The 17,340-nt window shown below is 34.3% G+C and overlaps 1 long non-coding RNA gene across 2 annotated transcripts; it reads left to right on the top strand.

Moving 5' to 3' along the window:
- Positions 1-209: 209 nt before the first annotated feature.
- LOC128680664 (uncharacterized) lies at positions 210-13,466 on the top strand. Of its 2 annotated transcripts, XR_008405887.1 has the most exons (7): positions 210-376; positions 7,075-7,335; positions 7,651-7,741; positions 10,352-10,474; positions 11,442-11,776; positions 12,678-12,763; positions 13,182-13,466. It is a non-coding gene; the product is annotated as an uncharacterized LOC128680664 (long non-coding RNA). The 2 variants fall into 2 exon arrangements; XR_008405886.1 differs by lacking the exons at positions 10,352-10,474; positions 11,442-11,776; positions 12,678-12,763.
- The last annotated feature ends 3,874 nt before the right edge of the window (positions 13,467-17,340 follow it).

Here is a 17,340-nt window from a genome sequence, read left to right on the forward strand (position 1 = left end):
ACTTTTTCACGCTAAATCTACTGAACGGATTGTTAAGAAATTTGGTACACTGGTAAAATATAACCTAATATTTAACTTGAAACTTTTTATCCCGAAATTCTCACGGGAGCGAAGCCCTGAGTACTTCCAGTATTACCTATAAACAATAAATAAGGGCTAAAATCTCTTCGGTATTCGCAAACATACTTTTATTGTTACTGTCAGTATTATGTCAGGATAAAATTATTTCAATCAGTGTTTTATGTGTGTTATTTATTTAGTTTTTGTTTAATTTATGTTTGTTAATAAATATGAACGAAAAAATATTGGGCACTAAGTAAAGAATTAACAAAAGTTGTTCCACCATTATTCTACTATACAGAAACTATACTATGTGGTAAGTATTTTTATATTTTTTGCACAGGCATCAAGTTCACACACTGTGGACTTCGCTGCACACTGGGAATCAGGCGGGAACAAACAATATAACAACATTCACTGCCTAAACTGTTTCATGGTTGCTTTAGACTTCGGTAAATCTTCCACTTTTTTAATGTCAATTTAACAAATCCACAGAAAAGTTCATTCATAACTGGTTACCGTTTTCTAAAGCAAATTTCTTTGAGCAATTTCTTTTCAGTGGCAATCTATTTTTATTAATGTAGGTATATCGTAACCTTTGCACGAGTAAGTCTTACGTTTTATGAATTTAAGAATCTGTAAAATTTTGTACGAAATAAATACTAAGTCACATGCACTGTTGAAAGACACGGAAATACTTACAAAAAGGCGGCATTAGGAATTTTAATGGCTTTTTAAATTTGTTATTTCGTAAGTAGTAAGTAGAAAATATTTGGATATTTTTGAATCTACGTGTTTTATTTTCGCGCGCTTCTATATTCTAAATTTCCTAGTGTGCGCTGTGGATAAATCTTGAAGGCTTGTTCCAACGATGTTCGAATGAATCAGCAATAAACAAGATTACAAACGAATCGGCGTCAAATTTTCATTGCTGAAAACTAGAATTAATAAAATCTTTTTTGAAGGTTTCTTTCAACAGAAAGCGGAGGTCGATGTAAATGACCTTATATGAGTCAGATTGTTCTACAAACTCAACACTGCCAGTCGCCATTACCTGTCTACATGTTTTGAATTATTTATTAAATTTTCTATCTGTGTTCGCGTTGTATATATGTTATTTTGATAGTTGGCTTTGTTACCATTTGCTGTGGTTTCGCCCGTGCGAATTTTGGTTCATTACAATAATGGTTTTGTTGTAAAATAATAAAATGGCGATGCGCTATGAGCGTAAAGAATTTCTATATCGTGGCTTTTGTGTTCAAAACAGTAACATAAAATATAAATACGTATGATTTCAGCCTTTATTTTATCTCGTATCCAGGGATTGTACTTTCATAATGCCATTGTGAAATTTTAGTTAATCTAAATCTGTATTGTCTCTGTTTGCCGTGCCATTTATCGTGTCCCTTTCCGTGTACCGTTCCGTGTACCGTTCCGTGTCCCGTTCCGTGTACCGCCCTATGTATTATTTATTTTTATGTATTATTTACGCAGTTGTAATAATAATTAGGCATACGATGTCAATGATGGGACCATTTGGATACCATAAACAATCATTTTTTGGTTTTACAAAAAAATAACATTTAGATATGTAACGTTTAAGTACTCAGTATCATTTATCAGACAAAATAATTTAGTATCATAACAACTAATCAGCAACTATTTGTACCTATTTGAGTGAGTAATTTTTGTGATATGAACAAAACATTTATATATCTTGTAGTATGTAGTATGTCTTTATTCACTTCGTCACCACTACCGTGACATATCTCAGTTGGTCTCGGTTGCTTGCGGTATGGCGTGGCGCTCGGACGTTTACTAATTAGCTATGCAGGAGAGCGTCGGTAATATGGTTGAGACGTACATTTACGTGAGAGGATGGGGCACGAAACCTTGCCGTGTGCTACATAATTAAAAGTAAGTTAAGGATTTGTGTAGTTTTTTTAAAGTATTAAATGAAAATTGTAAATAAAGTAATATATTTGATGTTCCTCTACTTATCGAGTATATATTAGTAACATACTGGGGGGAGGGGGGGGGATTAGATTTTAGTAACGTGACCTTTTACGCATATAGTGGCAGTAGATATCTACCCTTTTTGATTGGTCAGTCTTCCAGTGTGCAGTTTTCCTCACGATTTTCTCCTTTATGATTCATATTGGTATACCAAGTATTACTTACTGTAACGAAAATTGTATGTACGTTTACCTCACGAATTTGCACCGGCAAATGCGCCAGTCAAACAATTGTTTATAAACAATTCTCGATTGGCCGCGGCGACGGATTAAATTGAAACTGACAATTTTTGAGGTTGAGCGGTTTACGTTGTATAAATAGCGGTGGTAAAATAGTTTTACTTGAAGAATTCCGTTACCTGCACCAGTTTCGGCGAAATAAATTTCATATCAGCGTTATAGTAGCATTGATTTAAATGGCTATAATTACGAGATTTGAAGTTAGTGTCGAATTTGAAGTTCAATTTCTGTTGAATAAACCCACGGATACCTCCCCGTACCATTTAGATGATGATAATTTAAATGGTTTATTTTGTTGAAAGAAAGAATAAATAACGTAAGTATTTGTTTATATTTAGAACACACAAAACAAAAAAGCAACCAAAAATTGCCTCGGCTCACTATATTATGTCGTGGGCTTTGGTGTAGGCCACGACGCTAGTCGTTAGCACGACGTTACGCGGTTCCTTCCATTAGTTGTAAATCAGTACATATTAAGTGACATTAAGTGGCATTAAGTAACATTAAGTGACATTAAGTGACATTCTTGATACTTAGTTGTCTTTTTGCCTTAGTATGTCGTTTTTATTGGCTGTGTCCATTATTGTACCTACTGTATGCTCACTGAATATAAACTGTTCATGATGATTTCTTCCCATGATGCTCGAACTTTGGATTCGCGCATTTTCTATTCATCCCATACATTATCGACCAAGTGCACGACCTGTGGTATTACAGTATTACTGTCACACGTCAGCCTCTGTGCGCTTGGTTCCAGGTTGAAACCTAGATTAACATAACTCGTGTTTGTAAACCAATCTGACTTATATATGGTTTATCTGGATGACCACTTGCACTCTGGTCGACAGTTCAGTAATGAGTAGTACGACTGCCTATTTTTGTACGGCGTGTCTTTATGCGATTTGAAAAAATATCGCAAGTATGATCACGAAAGAGATACGAAGTTATGAGTTTTAGTTCAAAATTACTGTAAGGTAAGTAGTATTTCGATGGACAAACCAGGATTTTTGGTCTTATCCAGTTAGAAGTGGCACGTTTTCGCTGGCCCTTCCACCGATAATGCTTTTAAGCACCAGCGTCCTAGGTTAGTAATAAATCGTCCATGCATGAACACGGCACGGTGTGTTAATATTAAATTAATAAAAAAAATACTTGTGGTGTATTGCAGCCGAAATCACTGGTAATGTAAACATAGCGTTCCGTCGTATCGTGCAAGCTAAGTGATCGACGCACATAGGACGCCAGAAAAACTTTGATTTTATTGCTTTTTCAGTTGGACAGATGTTTAGAATCTCGCATATTATATTCTTCCGAATGAAATTCTATGAAGCGTTGTGAATGACGCAGTGGAATGTCAAGTTGTGACGGAATCCTTTATTTTCTCCTGTGTTATTGTGTTATGTTGTCTGTGAGGATCTGAGGATCACATGCGGCGTCGTTCTGTTGTTTACGAAATTTATGCCAATCTACGACCACCGTTATCTACCACATAGTCCACTTATTGATTCGCCATCCATTTACCTAAAGGCAAAAAAAAATGGCACTTTGTTGTTTAGATTTAATGAGTCCTCATGCGATTCACACGGTGGTTCCAATCCTTCATAGGGTCGGTTCAGTTGAATAAACCTCTTTAGAAATACCATTGACAGCATCGCTCAACACTGTCCTCGAATTTGTTCTTACCATCGATATTTACATCACCGATTTGAATATCAGACAGATTTAAGATTGTTATTAAAATATATACTAGTATATTTATTATATTTTTAATGCGTACAATAAGTTTGTTATGTAAAAGCGGTTAATTGATATTTGTACGTATATGCATACGTACAAATATCAATAAAAAGCTTCAAGCAATTGTATTGAGGTGTCAAAACTCGAAATAATTATCGTTTTCAATGCCAATTTCCTTGTCTTAAGCGATGGCTGATTTTTAAGAAATATTCCTGTAAATATGTTATGGAGCCAAGTTTAATTGGACGCTCTCAAAATTGCCCGCGCAATTTGATTTATGTTCAAAATGAGAGCGCTGTGTGCTAACATAATGGAATCGACCAGACATTGAGATCGTCGTCTATTGGGTAGACTATGAGAAAGAACAATTATAACCAGGCTGTATCACTATGGATCAATAACATCCCTTGCATCGATTTTTGGTGCAAACATTAGCTGCAAAGTAGCACAGGTCGCCTCGAGGTGAGGCAAGCCACTGGTGCGTACGCGACTCATTCGAGGGACGAGTCAATACCTTACTTCATACATGACTTTAAATAATTCTCTCACATTTGTAAAGAACTACCGGAGAAAAGGACAGAAAGAGCTTTATCGCACAACATGCTATCTCTGTTTGTTTATGATTGATGGTAGAGAATGCCGTATGGCTTTTGTAAACATAGACCGAGAAGAGCAAGAGATTTGAATTCAAGTTGAACGGGTCGTGGCGACTGGCAAGCATTTTCGATTAAATCGTATTTTTGTTTATAAGTAACTCCTCACTCGTCCGTCAAAACAGGTCTTTTGCATCAAGTAATGCAAAAACAATGTTTGATATTTTTTATATCGATGCGTTTTAATTTGCCGGAATACTGACATCATGGATCCGCGTAAAGTCCAGATCCGTTATCCGAACTTTTCACGGCCCCTTTATGTTGCTGGAATGATAAAAAATATTAAAAATCATATTGCCATATACAATATATTATTTGTCGACGCGTGCCTTCTCTACGTTAGTCTTAAAATATTCTCAATAGCTATTTATTTCAGTTGAATTATTTTCGGTCTTCAACAGACAAGTTGTCGAGGTGGTCGAGTGGCTCAGATATGTGTTAAGACAAGAACATTGGCCATGGTCATTCTCTATATTTGTGCATAAGTAATAACTTATGCACGAATAATGAAACACAGAATATCATGTCAACGGGCGAGGGTTTTGTTTTCCGTGCGAAATGGACGGAATCATAATAGAACCCGACACAGGAGTTATGATCCTCTGCTTGGAATAAGGGATTTGATAGAATAATGGTAATAAACAAATGTCCCCTATGTTTTTGCACCGTGGTCAAGATTTAGGACTGTGTGTTTGAGGTTTTTAGATCTTTCTATCGCCTCGTGATTTTGTAGATTAATCTGACTCATGTGGTAGGTAGTTTAAATCTTTATAATTCGATACATTGTACGGTTTAATATATAATACAAATGCCGTTAGATAGCTGCAGTCATTACGTCATGATAGACGCTTCGGCTGACTTGAAAATCTAGCACTAGGTTGTTTGATGAAAGATTGTTATTAACATTATATTTACAGGATTACTAGAATATATAGATATATATTACATTTTTAATGCGTAGCTTAATATAAGTTCGTTATATAAAAGCGGGGGTTAATTGCGTATATGCGCGTACAAATATCAATAAAAAGTTTCAAGCAATTGTGCAAGGTGTCAAAACTCGTAGATCAATAACTATCGTTTTCGATACCAATTGTCCTTGTCTTGAGCGATGGCAGATTTTTAATAAATGATCCTGTTTAAATGTAATGGGCCAGGTTTAATTGGACGCTCTCAAAATTGTCCGCGCAATTTGATTTATGTTCAAAATGAGAGCGCAGTGTGCTAACAGAATGGAATAGACCAGACATTGAGCTCGTCGTCTGTTGGGTAGACTATGAGAAAAAACAATTATAACCAGGCTGTATCACTATGGATCAATAACTATAAAAGCCAGTGGCAGAAACGAATTGATGTCCACGTTTGGCTTATCGCATGTATTACAAGAGTTATTCTTACCCGCGTAGCCCAGAGCCGTGATAGATGCTTTACCTTTACACAGTACTTGCAAATGATTGTCCAACAACAGTTTTATAATGATAAGGTATTAATAAGGTAGTTTAATAGTGGTTTGTAAACTTTAACAAATCATACAGATTGAGCTAGCTACAAAGTAAGTACGGGATTTGTGTTATGGGATACTAACTCAACGATACTATATTTTATAACAAATACATATACTTATAGATAAATATCCAAGACCCGGGATGGCTTGTCCATATTCAAAGTGCGCAGGCATTATTAATAATATCCATAATGTAACTTGGTCTAACAATTTGTTTTGTATCCCAAATATATAACAGGATTTTAATTGATTGCTTTGTTCGCAAATTCTTGTTATGTCCTATTTTAACCATCGACATATTATCTACATTACATTATAATTAAAAATCATTTAATGATCAATTTTTGTACTATCTATTTAAAATTGTTGTTTGGTCCCTTTTATTTCGTTTATTACGTCGTATTATGTTTTTAGGCGCATAATGTCCAATTGGCAAAATGTTCAACTTTTGCAAAATGTCCAATTCTCATAATATAACAAAATTCATATAACCATAAAGCGATGTCGTGAAATAAATGAGGTTGAATATCAATCACTTATTGAATCGATATAATAATATGGATTTTAATGAGAAGTTATTCGTCAAAGTAAACTAGCTTACCCGATAACATAATTTCTTTAACTGAGCAGAAAATCACGAAATCAACTCATAAAAACAAAAATAAATTTGAACAAAATTCTATCTATTTGTACATAACGACTGACAGTGTGACTACATGAGCAATACTGGACATATGTGAATCGGATATCTCGCGAGTTGGACATTCTGAAAATTGTACATTGTGCGAACGGGATATTTTGCGAAGGCATTGTGCGACGTGGGCATTTTGCGCCTTTTGTTAACTGGAATTTAAATCCTTTTCAGTATACAACGGGAAGGCTGTGCACAGTGTTGCGATTGTTTTAGGACGTGTTGCCAAAGCATCACCGGTTGTATTGGTGGCTGTTGTGAAGGACTTTGTACTGGAGTTGCGGGAGTCTGTGGTGGAGCTTTATGTTTCGTCCTGTCTTTTTTCATTTTGTTCACTGCGGCGTGCATCACGGCCGTTACCTTATTCTTTATGGGTCCCTATAACATATTCGGTGATTATTTAACGACTACCACAAAAAAGACAACAACAACGACGTAAGTTTGCCTTATTGTATTCTGCTCATGTTAAATAGTATTTTTAACCTCCGATATAAATTTGACCGCTAAGTGTGTCTGTGTATATATGTCACCGTAGCTCATTAACGGGTGAACCGATTTGGATGCCGTTTTTATTACTTGATAGCTAATTTTTATGCGGTGGTTCTTACAATATGCTTGAGCAAAATCGGTTCAGCGGTTCAAAAGTTGTAGCGAAATGAATATTGAATGTCGGGCGTTTTTTAAATTTGTCTAACAAATGAACTTGTCTAATGTACAATAAAGAATTCACAGATAAACTAACGATTTCAGCACAAACTTGGGCATTCTGTGACGGTTACTGGACAAAATAAAATGCAAATTATTTCCACCGATTTTTCCTATAAACTGAGGCACCTCCAATGTAAGTTATTAGAAATTCAATTATTCATCCAATCACTATGTACTTAGTTTTAATAAAACGACGCTGTACGTCTATGTGATATCACCGACATGATCAGGGCCATACATGTGTACATGCGTAGCACGACGCGTTTGTCGCTCACCTAGGACACCGCATCGGGGTAGGTTTTTTTTATTTTTATTAATTTTATACAAAACTAGATGTCGCCCGGGGCTTTGCTTCTGTGGGAATGTTGAGATAAAATATAGCCTATAGCAATCTTAGATTATGCACCTTTCTAATGGTAAAAGAATTTTTGAAATCTTTACGGTAGTTTCGGAGATTACCCGCCTCAAACATACAAACTCACAAATCCACATTTTGAAATTTGAATTTGAATTTGCATGATATTTACAAAAGTTACTTTGTGTATGGCGTGTTGTGTAGTTCCTAGAACGAGACCACTCGATATCTTCTCATGGATGTCGTACAAGGCGACTAAGGGACAAATAGCCTTGGCAGCAACAACCGCATTAAAAAGATAGTTAATAGCCATGGTCTCCACAAATACTTATTTAGCTTTGTCGGAGTTTTTGTTATTTGGTCAATGTTTTTATGTCTAGTATGACCGGATTGGTACAGTTTTGAAAAGTTCTGGAGATGATGGGTCGCCCTGTTTGAGGCCATCGTCTGTCTCTGTCGTTGGGCCTTCTCGATCATTCTTTTTTTTTTAAATCTAACCTGTAGGCATTGTATGCCACTGGTGACTGGTGTTTTTTTTCATATATCCTTAATGCGGGCTATACAATAGTTCACCAAATATTGCGCTTACGACGTACGTTGCTGGTTTTCTTTGCGAAAAATAAAAGATTTAAAACAAACTAAATACGCAATGCATGTTTATTCGCGCCGGCATAATAATCGAATATAAGTAATACATTCTAATTAATAATTGAAGATCACGCTGTTGTAAGAATTTGAATCAAATTATTACCACAGCATAACTTATAGACAGGATAACTTGTGCTGCTAACTGTACATACAAGTAAAATACATGCTTTTTATTTATTATTTTCTAATAATAATTTTGAGTTTTATATATATTAGTACAAAGCTGATTTTTATTTATATCTAATATACAAAAGCGACACATAATGAAAGGGGTCCGTGTTAATTCAAATTCAAATAACTTAAGTTCACGTTTAATTTAGAATTGACACCGAAATGCTTTAACGTAAAGATTGAGTTTGGAAAAGCCGTCACTAAGTATCTTTCAAATATTAGAAGTATTTTCAATGTAGAATTGAAAGTTTCGGAAATTACAAAACTTTATAATTCCTGTGATTAAATGATTAATACCTCTGCTTGTTTCAGTGCATTTGAGATCTTTTAATATATAATTTAATATATAAGTCCGTGGAGATATTACGTTTCATTTTTATTCGCGTCTCGTGAGTTTGTAGACCAATCTGATTCATGTGTAGGTTGTTTAAATAGCTCACTTAAACAGTGATTTACTGTTCAGTGTATTTAATACAATTGCTGCTAGATAGATTGCACTAATCGATACCTAATGTCGAATGCAGTTGTGTATCTTCTTCCTTCTTTGCGAGTTTGTTATAACAAACTCCAAACTATGCATGGTTGTTTGGATTGGCGATATTATTTTACAGGGATTAAATTCAATTTGCGGAGTTATCTTACATTCGAATGAAATCTCTTTTCAGGTACATAGAGATGGATGGATTGCGATCCAAGTGAGGAAACAAGTGACGCGTCACCAATCCAATATTTTATTTATCGTAATAAATCGTTGCCGCTAATTAAGAAGCTATTCGTTTAATTGATTTAGGTACAATGAAACACGAAATTACTGAGCTTAAGCTAAAGTATTTCGCGATCGACACAACCAAATCCTTTAAAAACAGTACAAAATACTCCGATGGCTTCCCGTGAGTTCTCCCATTTTAAATATGTGTGACAAGAGCCACTCTCACTGTATGGATCTTTGGTCTGAGGATAAATTGAATGATCTATTATTATAGTGTAGGTACGGTTTGGACCCATGAGTATGGATCAGGACTTATTATTATTATTATAACTCATTTAATTAATTTATATTTTTTATCTTTGAAATATAAAATTAAAAAATTAAGCATATTTTAAAAAAATGCGATCTGCTTGCACGGCACCAGTAATTAGGTCATTACTATTTTTTATGTTGTCTCATAAAATTTATTCACAATGTGGCCTAAGTAAATTATTATTATAAAAAATAATAAAAAGCTTTAGTAAAATACATATAATAAAACGTTTATCATGTTCGTACTAAAAGTGATATACACTATTTTTGTTAAATTTAAATTTACATAATTACTAAAATTTTGAAACTGTTTTTATAAAAACTCGATGTATGGTGATGGTAGATTGTGTGTTTAAGAAGTGTACATGTGTATTGGGTGATCCTAGGTGTGAATCTAAATACATTGTGAGTTTGTAGACCAATCTGACTGACAAAGGTTGTTTTTACGGAGACACAGAGTCAATCGATTGTCACTTGCACTCTGGTTGACTGTTCATTTGTTTATTTACAATTAAATCTATTTTCAATAAAATTTAATCTATTTTCAGTTTAAGCAGAGATTGTGAGAGACGGTTGGAATATTGCGAAGCGGAGGGAAGGAACACGAATTCAGAAACGTAATCTGCGCATTTGGGATGGGTGCATTAATATGTGTGATTGGATATAAAAAGGTTCGATACGAATCAATTTTGTGCCACACGAGTTGGTATACCAATCTGACTCATGCTGTCCATGGCCATAGGGATTCCTCCCTTTGGCCTGACCTGCACGCTGGTGGTCTGTTAAGTGGATGTGATGAAACATGCTCATTGTCAAATTAGTGTGCCGCATCTATCGCCAATAGATCGTGCTAAGAAGTCACGTCCAGATGCCTTTAGGCGACTTGAATAAAATCTGCAGCCAGTGTTTAGCAATTTGCTAGAAAAAAGTCGCACGGGAAGAAGAGATAAATGTCTAGAAAACATCCGCATCTAAAAATCTTAAAACATTTTTTTAAACAACTTTATACTGACCGTTGGGTTTAAACGTTTAAGACGTAAATGCTTCTAAGAAATAAATAGAAACAGATAATAATCATGCCAGTAGTAATTGTGATATGTATTTTTTTATATTGTTTCTGTAACCTTAATTTTTTAATCACTTCTAAAGGTAATGGTAGCTAGGACACGTCCGGCTATGGCAGTAAGCCTGATTTAAATCCTAGTCGTGTATCGAAGATAGTCCAATCTGAATCATGTATGGTCACTTGCGCACTGGTTGTCTGTTAAGTTCAATTTTATTTATTTACTGTTTGTATTTGTTTACTCTTAGTGTGGTGGAACATACAAATTTGGCCGAGATATACAGCTAAGTGCTGAGGGGAACGTAATCTTGCCGTGAACTTCTGGTATTAGGAGGCTATTTTATATTCTGACCACTATTAAATAATGATAATAGTATCAGATGTTTAAGCGATATTATCATACAGTTGAAGATACATGCAAAGATTGTTTTTAATGCCATTTGAACCGGGAGTGGTTAATTATGGCGGGAAAATACTTTACGTCGCTCTCTATCCCAACAATTTGAACGAGTCGCCACGCCACGTCCAATATCAATTTGAATGAATGAAAATTTGATATTTAATATTTTTTCCAGTAAGTTCGGTGACGGCGATGACTGTGATCGGGACCGAGATCCTTGCGGCCGCGCGTGCGCATGTTGTTGTCAAGGATGTACCAATGGCATCGCCGGATGCTGTAGTGGCATTAGTAGTGGATCCATAGGAGTGTGTGTTGCAATCACGATTTGCGCCACAGTTTTTGTCGTTGTGCTTGCTATTCTAGTCTTTTGCATCATTTCTATGTTCTTAAAGGGGCCTAAAAGCTTCTTCAAAAGTTTTACTTAAAAGTTGAAATAAAAAAAAAAAGATTACCGTCATAACCTACGCTACTTACTTTATTAAAGAAATGTTTACTTTATAATCACATCATGTAAGTATACAAATTTTTGAGCATTCTTAATCTCTTGTTGTTTTCACATTTTGTGCTCAGGCTGGGTTATTACTCGTATGAAAAAGCACTGGCTTGGTAACCACAAATGGTAACATATTTTTATGTTGGTAAATATATAGAATTCTCAGATTCTAAATGAAGGAATTTGGGGACAATCCTACACGTAATTCAAAATTACCGCTTTTTGTAACGCTAAGTAGGTAAATTTTGGTGAATCTATCCGATTTGATTTGATTTCTTTATTGAAATAGATAACCGTTTTAGCGTCGTTTTGGCGGGTTGCGTGTGCGCTGAGTTATGTTTTCGATGTATCGTTACGTACATTATACAATTTCAGGCGATTTCCTAGTTATGTGAACTGTGGGCACTATATTAATAAAATTACCTGTAGTCCACCAAATAGATGAATTACGGGTACATTATTTTAAATAGCGGAACACTTATGTGAATTTGGGATATAAAAAGTTATAGGTGAACCAGGTGTTCCATGGGTCAGAAAGGCCTTAGGCAGCTGCAGGAATCTAATGATACTTGACACTTAGAACGGTTAAAGTATTATGAACATAAATATATTTTTGTATTAGATTAGGTAAGAAATAAATACTGACCTGACTCTTGACATGACCTCTGAAATTGAAAATCAAATGCACTTCTAAATATCTATTTGTGGAGTTGGCATGTGAATAACCAAGAAAAACGAAATATTAGTATTTTGTTATGTGAATAAAGTTTTTATATTTTTAACTGTATGAACTAGAAGTAGTGACGATCTCAGTGCTTACCATCATCTCTTAACGCGATCCACTTTGCTACCTAAACTGATCTGCATCGCAAATTCGTACCATCGAGTTAACTTTACTATGGATACGATTCATTTTAGGTCCCCAAATTGAACTGGGTTGCAATGGAATCGTTCCAAATTTGATGGTAGACTCAGCTGGTGGTTACGGCGATCTGAGATGTCAGGTTTGAATCATTCTTACTCATGAGTTTGTTTTGTAGACCAATCTGACGCATGTATGGCAATTGGCCACTTTAGTAATTTTTGTTGATACGTTATGTGTATTTAAGCAATCTAAACATTAACTGATAAAATTTCTTACGAGCGTAAGCTGGGTTTATGTATTTTATAGATCGTGTGATCTATAAAACACGAGAAAATATTTTCATTTTAAACAGTTAATAGGGCAATTGAGGATTGTTTTCAATTTTTGGCATTTTTTGCTTGCTTGGCATTGGTCATCACAACTGTTTCCCTAGGTGAGCGACAAAGTCATCAAAACCTAACGCGATGCGTTGATATCAATTGCATGAAATAAGCCCATGTATACACAGCGTCGTACAGCACCAGCTTAACCTGGCTAAACCTGATTACTGTTTTCAGTAAGTTCGGCGATGGTGACGACTGTGATCGTGACCGCGATCCCTGTGGCCGTGCGTGTGGTGCGTGTTGTGGATGTCTTAATGACACAAGTAACAATGTTTGTGGGGGTTGCTCCAGTGGCCTCTGCAGTGGTGGTATAGCTGGATGTATTGGGACCACCGTTTGCAGTGCGTGCTGTATAGCCGCGATTACACTCATGGTGATAGGCCTCGTTCTTATACTGCGCAATCCCAACGGAATTTTAGGCAAATTACTGAAACTACAGAAATAGACTTTTTTGATAAACTCAATCTTTTCTTTTGGAAACTTTTGTGTGTGTGTGTGTGTTTTTTTTTAAAGATTTATCACTCTCATAGTTAAAGTCAACCGAATATTCACAAATTTGGTAGAACCCATTTTTAGTTAAAGCATTTGTTAATGTAATAGTGCTTTTGAACTCCAAAAGGTATTTTCTTAATTTTAAGTATCTGACGACCTCGGTGGCGCAGTGGTAAAGTTCTTGCCACTGGACGTTCGGGTCATGATGGAAAATGATCTTTTTCTGATTGGCCCGCGTTTTGGATGTTTATACATATATGTATTTGTTATAAAATATAGCATCGTTGAGTTAGTATCCCACAACACAAGTCTCGAACTTACTTTGGGGCTAGCTCATTCTGTGTGATTTGTCCTAATATATTTATTTATTTTATTTGTTTTAATGTGTTATAATGTCTGTTTTTTTGTTGTTTTCATATCTCCACACAATGCTGTATTGTTTTTGAAATAAATGAATATGAATAAATATGAAGATGATTTAGAAATAATTAAACAGTAAAAAAATTGACACAATTTATTGACAATTGACTATTAAAAGCAATACAAAATTGCTCAAAAACGTTACATAAGAATTATATTAATATACACGTAGAAAGTAATTACTTCCAAAACTTTCTATAAAAATTGTGTTACAGTCTAAATTTACAAATTTGTAATACAAGTACTACAAAGGTTGGCTGAGCATTCTTTTAATTACTTGTAATTAAAATACAAACACGGATTTGGTATTTTAATTTTAATTACTTCTTGAAAACTTGTAATTGGTATTTCAATTACCTGATTTGCATTTTGTAGTCATGAAATAAAGCGAGATTGTAATTTGTATTTCAATTACAGCAAGGAGTGTATTTGACCCAGCCCAAGCATTCGAATAGATAAACATCTAAGACCCGGGCCAATCAGAAAAAGATCATTTTCCATCATGCCCCGACCGGGGATCGAATTCGGGTCAGAGGCAAGCACTTTACCACTTCGCCATCGAGGTCGTGAAATATAAAAATTGACATAATTATATATATATATATATATATATATATATATATATATGTTTATATATATCAAGGAATAATAACATTTAACAAGGAATAATCACCATAAGATATGTTTGTTTTATAAATGACAGTTTCGGATTTTTGATCTCTTACGAGTATATGTGTGATTATTGATATATTATATTATATGATAGATATATTATGATATATTATATGATAGATATATTATGATTATATCTGTGATATCTCCATATACCATATACATATCATTACATGATATCTCTATATTTTAAACCTTTTTGTTCAATGTCCGAGAGATTTTGGATTTGGTAGATTACGTCTCAACAGGTTCGCTGATAAATCATACTTTTTTACTGGACATAATCTAGATAGATAGATTTATTGAAATATATTAAGCAGTAAATAATGATATATCATTGATATTAGAATTGCTTTTTTCAGTACTCAAAAGTTTCATAAAATCATAGTGTTGAAATCGTGGCAAAATTTTGCGCTAAAATAAAGATCTTTTGGTGAGTTTTCGTATAAAATAAACTGTAAGTATTTTATTATTTTCCGTATCATTTATTACGAGTTATGACGCAACTACAGCAAATAGAAGCTACATGTTCCATATTGAGTTCGAAAAACTTAAATTTACTTCATAATGCTCAATAGGATAGATTCAGAAAATTGTGAATAATATCTTTGTGATAATTCATTGACCGCAACAATGCCGCTGGATCATAATACGAAGATTTAAATTTGGAAAGTCGATTTAAATATATATATATATATATATATATATAAACTCAACCATTGTTAAAAAACTAAAATTTTGAAACAACTTTTATTATGAATTCATCACCATAAACGCAATATTAAGGTAAACAAAAATCTATATGTACATACATAGCCCACTTACAGTTTTATTAAATAAATAGATACAGCTGTAATGAGCTAGCGATAACGATCACCAGTGGATTGGAGGCTTTACCAACATTATACTGTTGTAACTTCCTCAATATTTCCATTGATGTTCAATTTAGATTTGTCTTGAGATATCGATGTTTGTGAACGAAGTTCAGAGTTGTGTTACCAAGTTATGGTTATACCATTGTGAATGTTAATAAAGTTACTTTTGTTAGCGTTATTCATAAAACGTTACAAAAAATCAACAAATTTAAATTTACCGCTATAGATGACATTTAAAATATTAGCCAATCAGAGAGCGCTATGTCATAACACACCGTATTGGTGGGAGTAAAAGTGGGGTATGTGATTTTCACAACTCTCGGCTCAGTCTGCGCTAGTGAGCCCTCGGAGACAGTACTCAATTTAGTGAAAATAATATAAAGAAATATTACATATATAGTTATTTCCTACACTTTCTAGTTACTTTCGAATAAAACCATAACAAATTATACCTTCTTGTTGAATCACTCTATTAAAAGAATCCGCATAAAAATCCGTTATGTAATTTTAAATATCTAAGCATACATAGGGACAGACAGAAAGCGGGAAGCGAATTTGTTTTATAATAAGTATTAATTAGGCCTTTTATCAAAAGTACCTACCTGATAGTGTCACTTGTCCCATGGGACTACTGGAAGGAAATCGTCTCAGTTGTCCCGTTATGGGATAATTTAATGGAGCTAGTGGGATAGAAGGTACTTTTAAAGCTTGAATAAAAGAGACATCTACACTGGTATGAGCTAACTAGTTTGTAGTGACATTACGGCAGTCTTTGCTATATATTTATATGTGTTTTTTGGAGGTGCAACTATTCTCTTCGCATACTCAGCAGGATTTATGAAAATCCCCTAAGCAAGAGTAAAGGGGTTTCTTTCTAACAGTCCAGAATGTATATGTTTGGATTTTATGTGTTTGCCGAATAAATGATTTCTTTCTTTCTATCAGAAATCCGTCTAGATTTTCGTATCTGCACAGGGGTAATTAAACCAATATTCCAATGGGATCATTTGAATAGATTTCTGGAATCCTCTCTGTCATGTGAGCATTTATAAAGCATCATATATTTTCAACTTGATACCTCGATGTATTCTAGAAAATCTATGTACGAGTGAGTTTGTAATCAGAATTGTTGTAAATAATTTACAACCATATCGACGGCAACATCTAGTACATTATAAATGGCAATAAAAACTTTAAATTTGAAAGTATCTAATCGCATCTAGAAACTAAATAATCACCTAAGCTTCGTTGGGAATGGCGTGTGTATGTAAAGAGTCGTGAAGACGGCTTCCTCAAAGGTGCAGTAAAGGAACTCTTAACGTCGATGCATTTTTAACTCGTCCGCTCTATAAATATTGATACCGTATCTTGCACTTGTCGTCGTCGCTATTAAAGAGCTGTTAGTTGTAGTTTATAGGTTTCATAATGTGAGAAGGCTCCGATTGGTGAACGTTTGTTTATTGAATTATTGTGGTGGAGTAGTTTATCTGGTTGAAAACGTTTCGCTCCGTGGATAAAAACAATATTAGATACAATTTTAACAACTGCATTTTTATATGTTATTCGATAGAATATAAAACTTACTTACACAGTTTAAAAATTCTGCTAGGAAATTATGGATTTCATTGTCTGACAAAGAATTTTTTTTTGTTTCTGTCGTTTCTCATTAGTGATTCACTGCACACAGTCCTGTCCTTGAGAGGCATAAGAATATATATATTAGATCCAACCCGTATTGAACAGTTTTTATGTTATGTAGGTTGTCTATATAAGTTTACATCTAAATTCACACACTTTGAATTTAATTTTCACATTTTATATAAGAAGCTATGAACATTCTTTATCTCGCGTCCCACAAAACATGTATTTGGTTT

The sequence above is a fragment of the Plodia interpunctella genome, chromosome 2 (assembly GCF_027563975.2).
Source record: "Plodia interpunctella isolate USDA-ARS_2022_Savannah chromosome 2, ilPloInte3.2, whole genome shotgun sequence".
In the NCBI taxonomy this organism is placed as follows: domain Eukaryota; kingdom Metazoa; phylum Arthropoda; class Insecta; order Lepidoptera; family Pyralidae; genus Plodia; species Plodia interpunctella.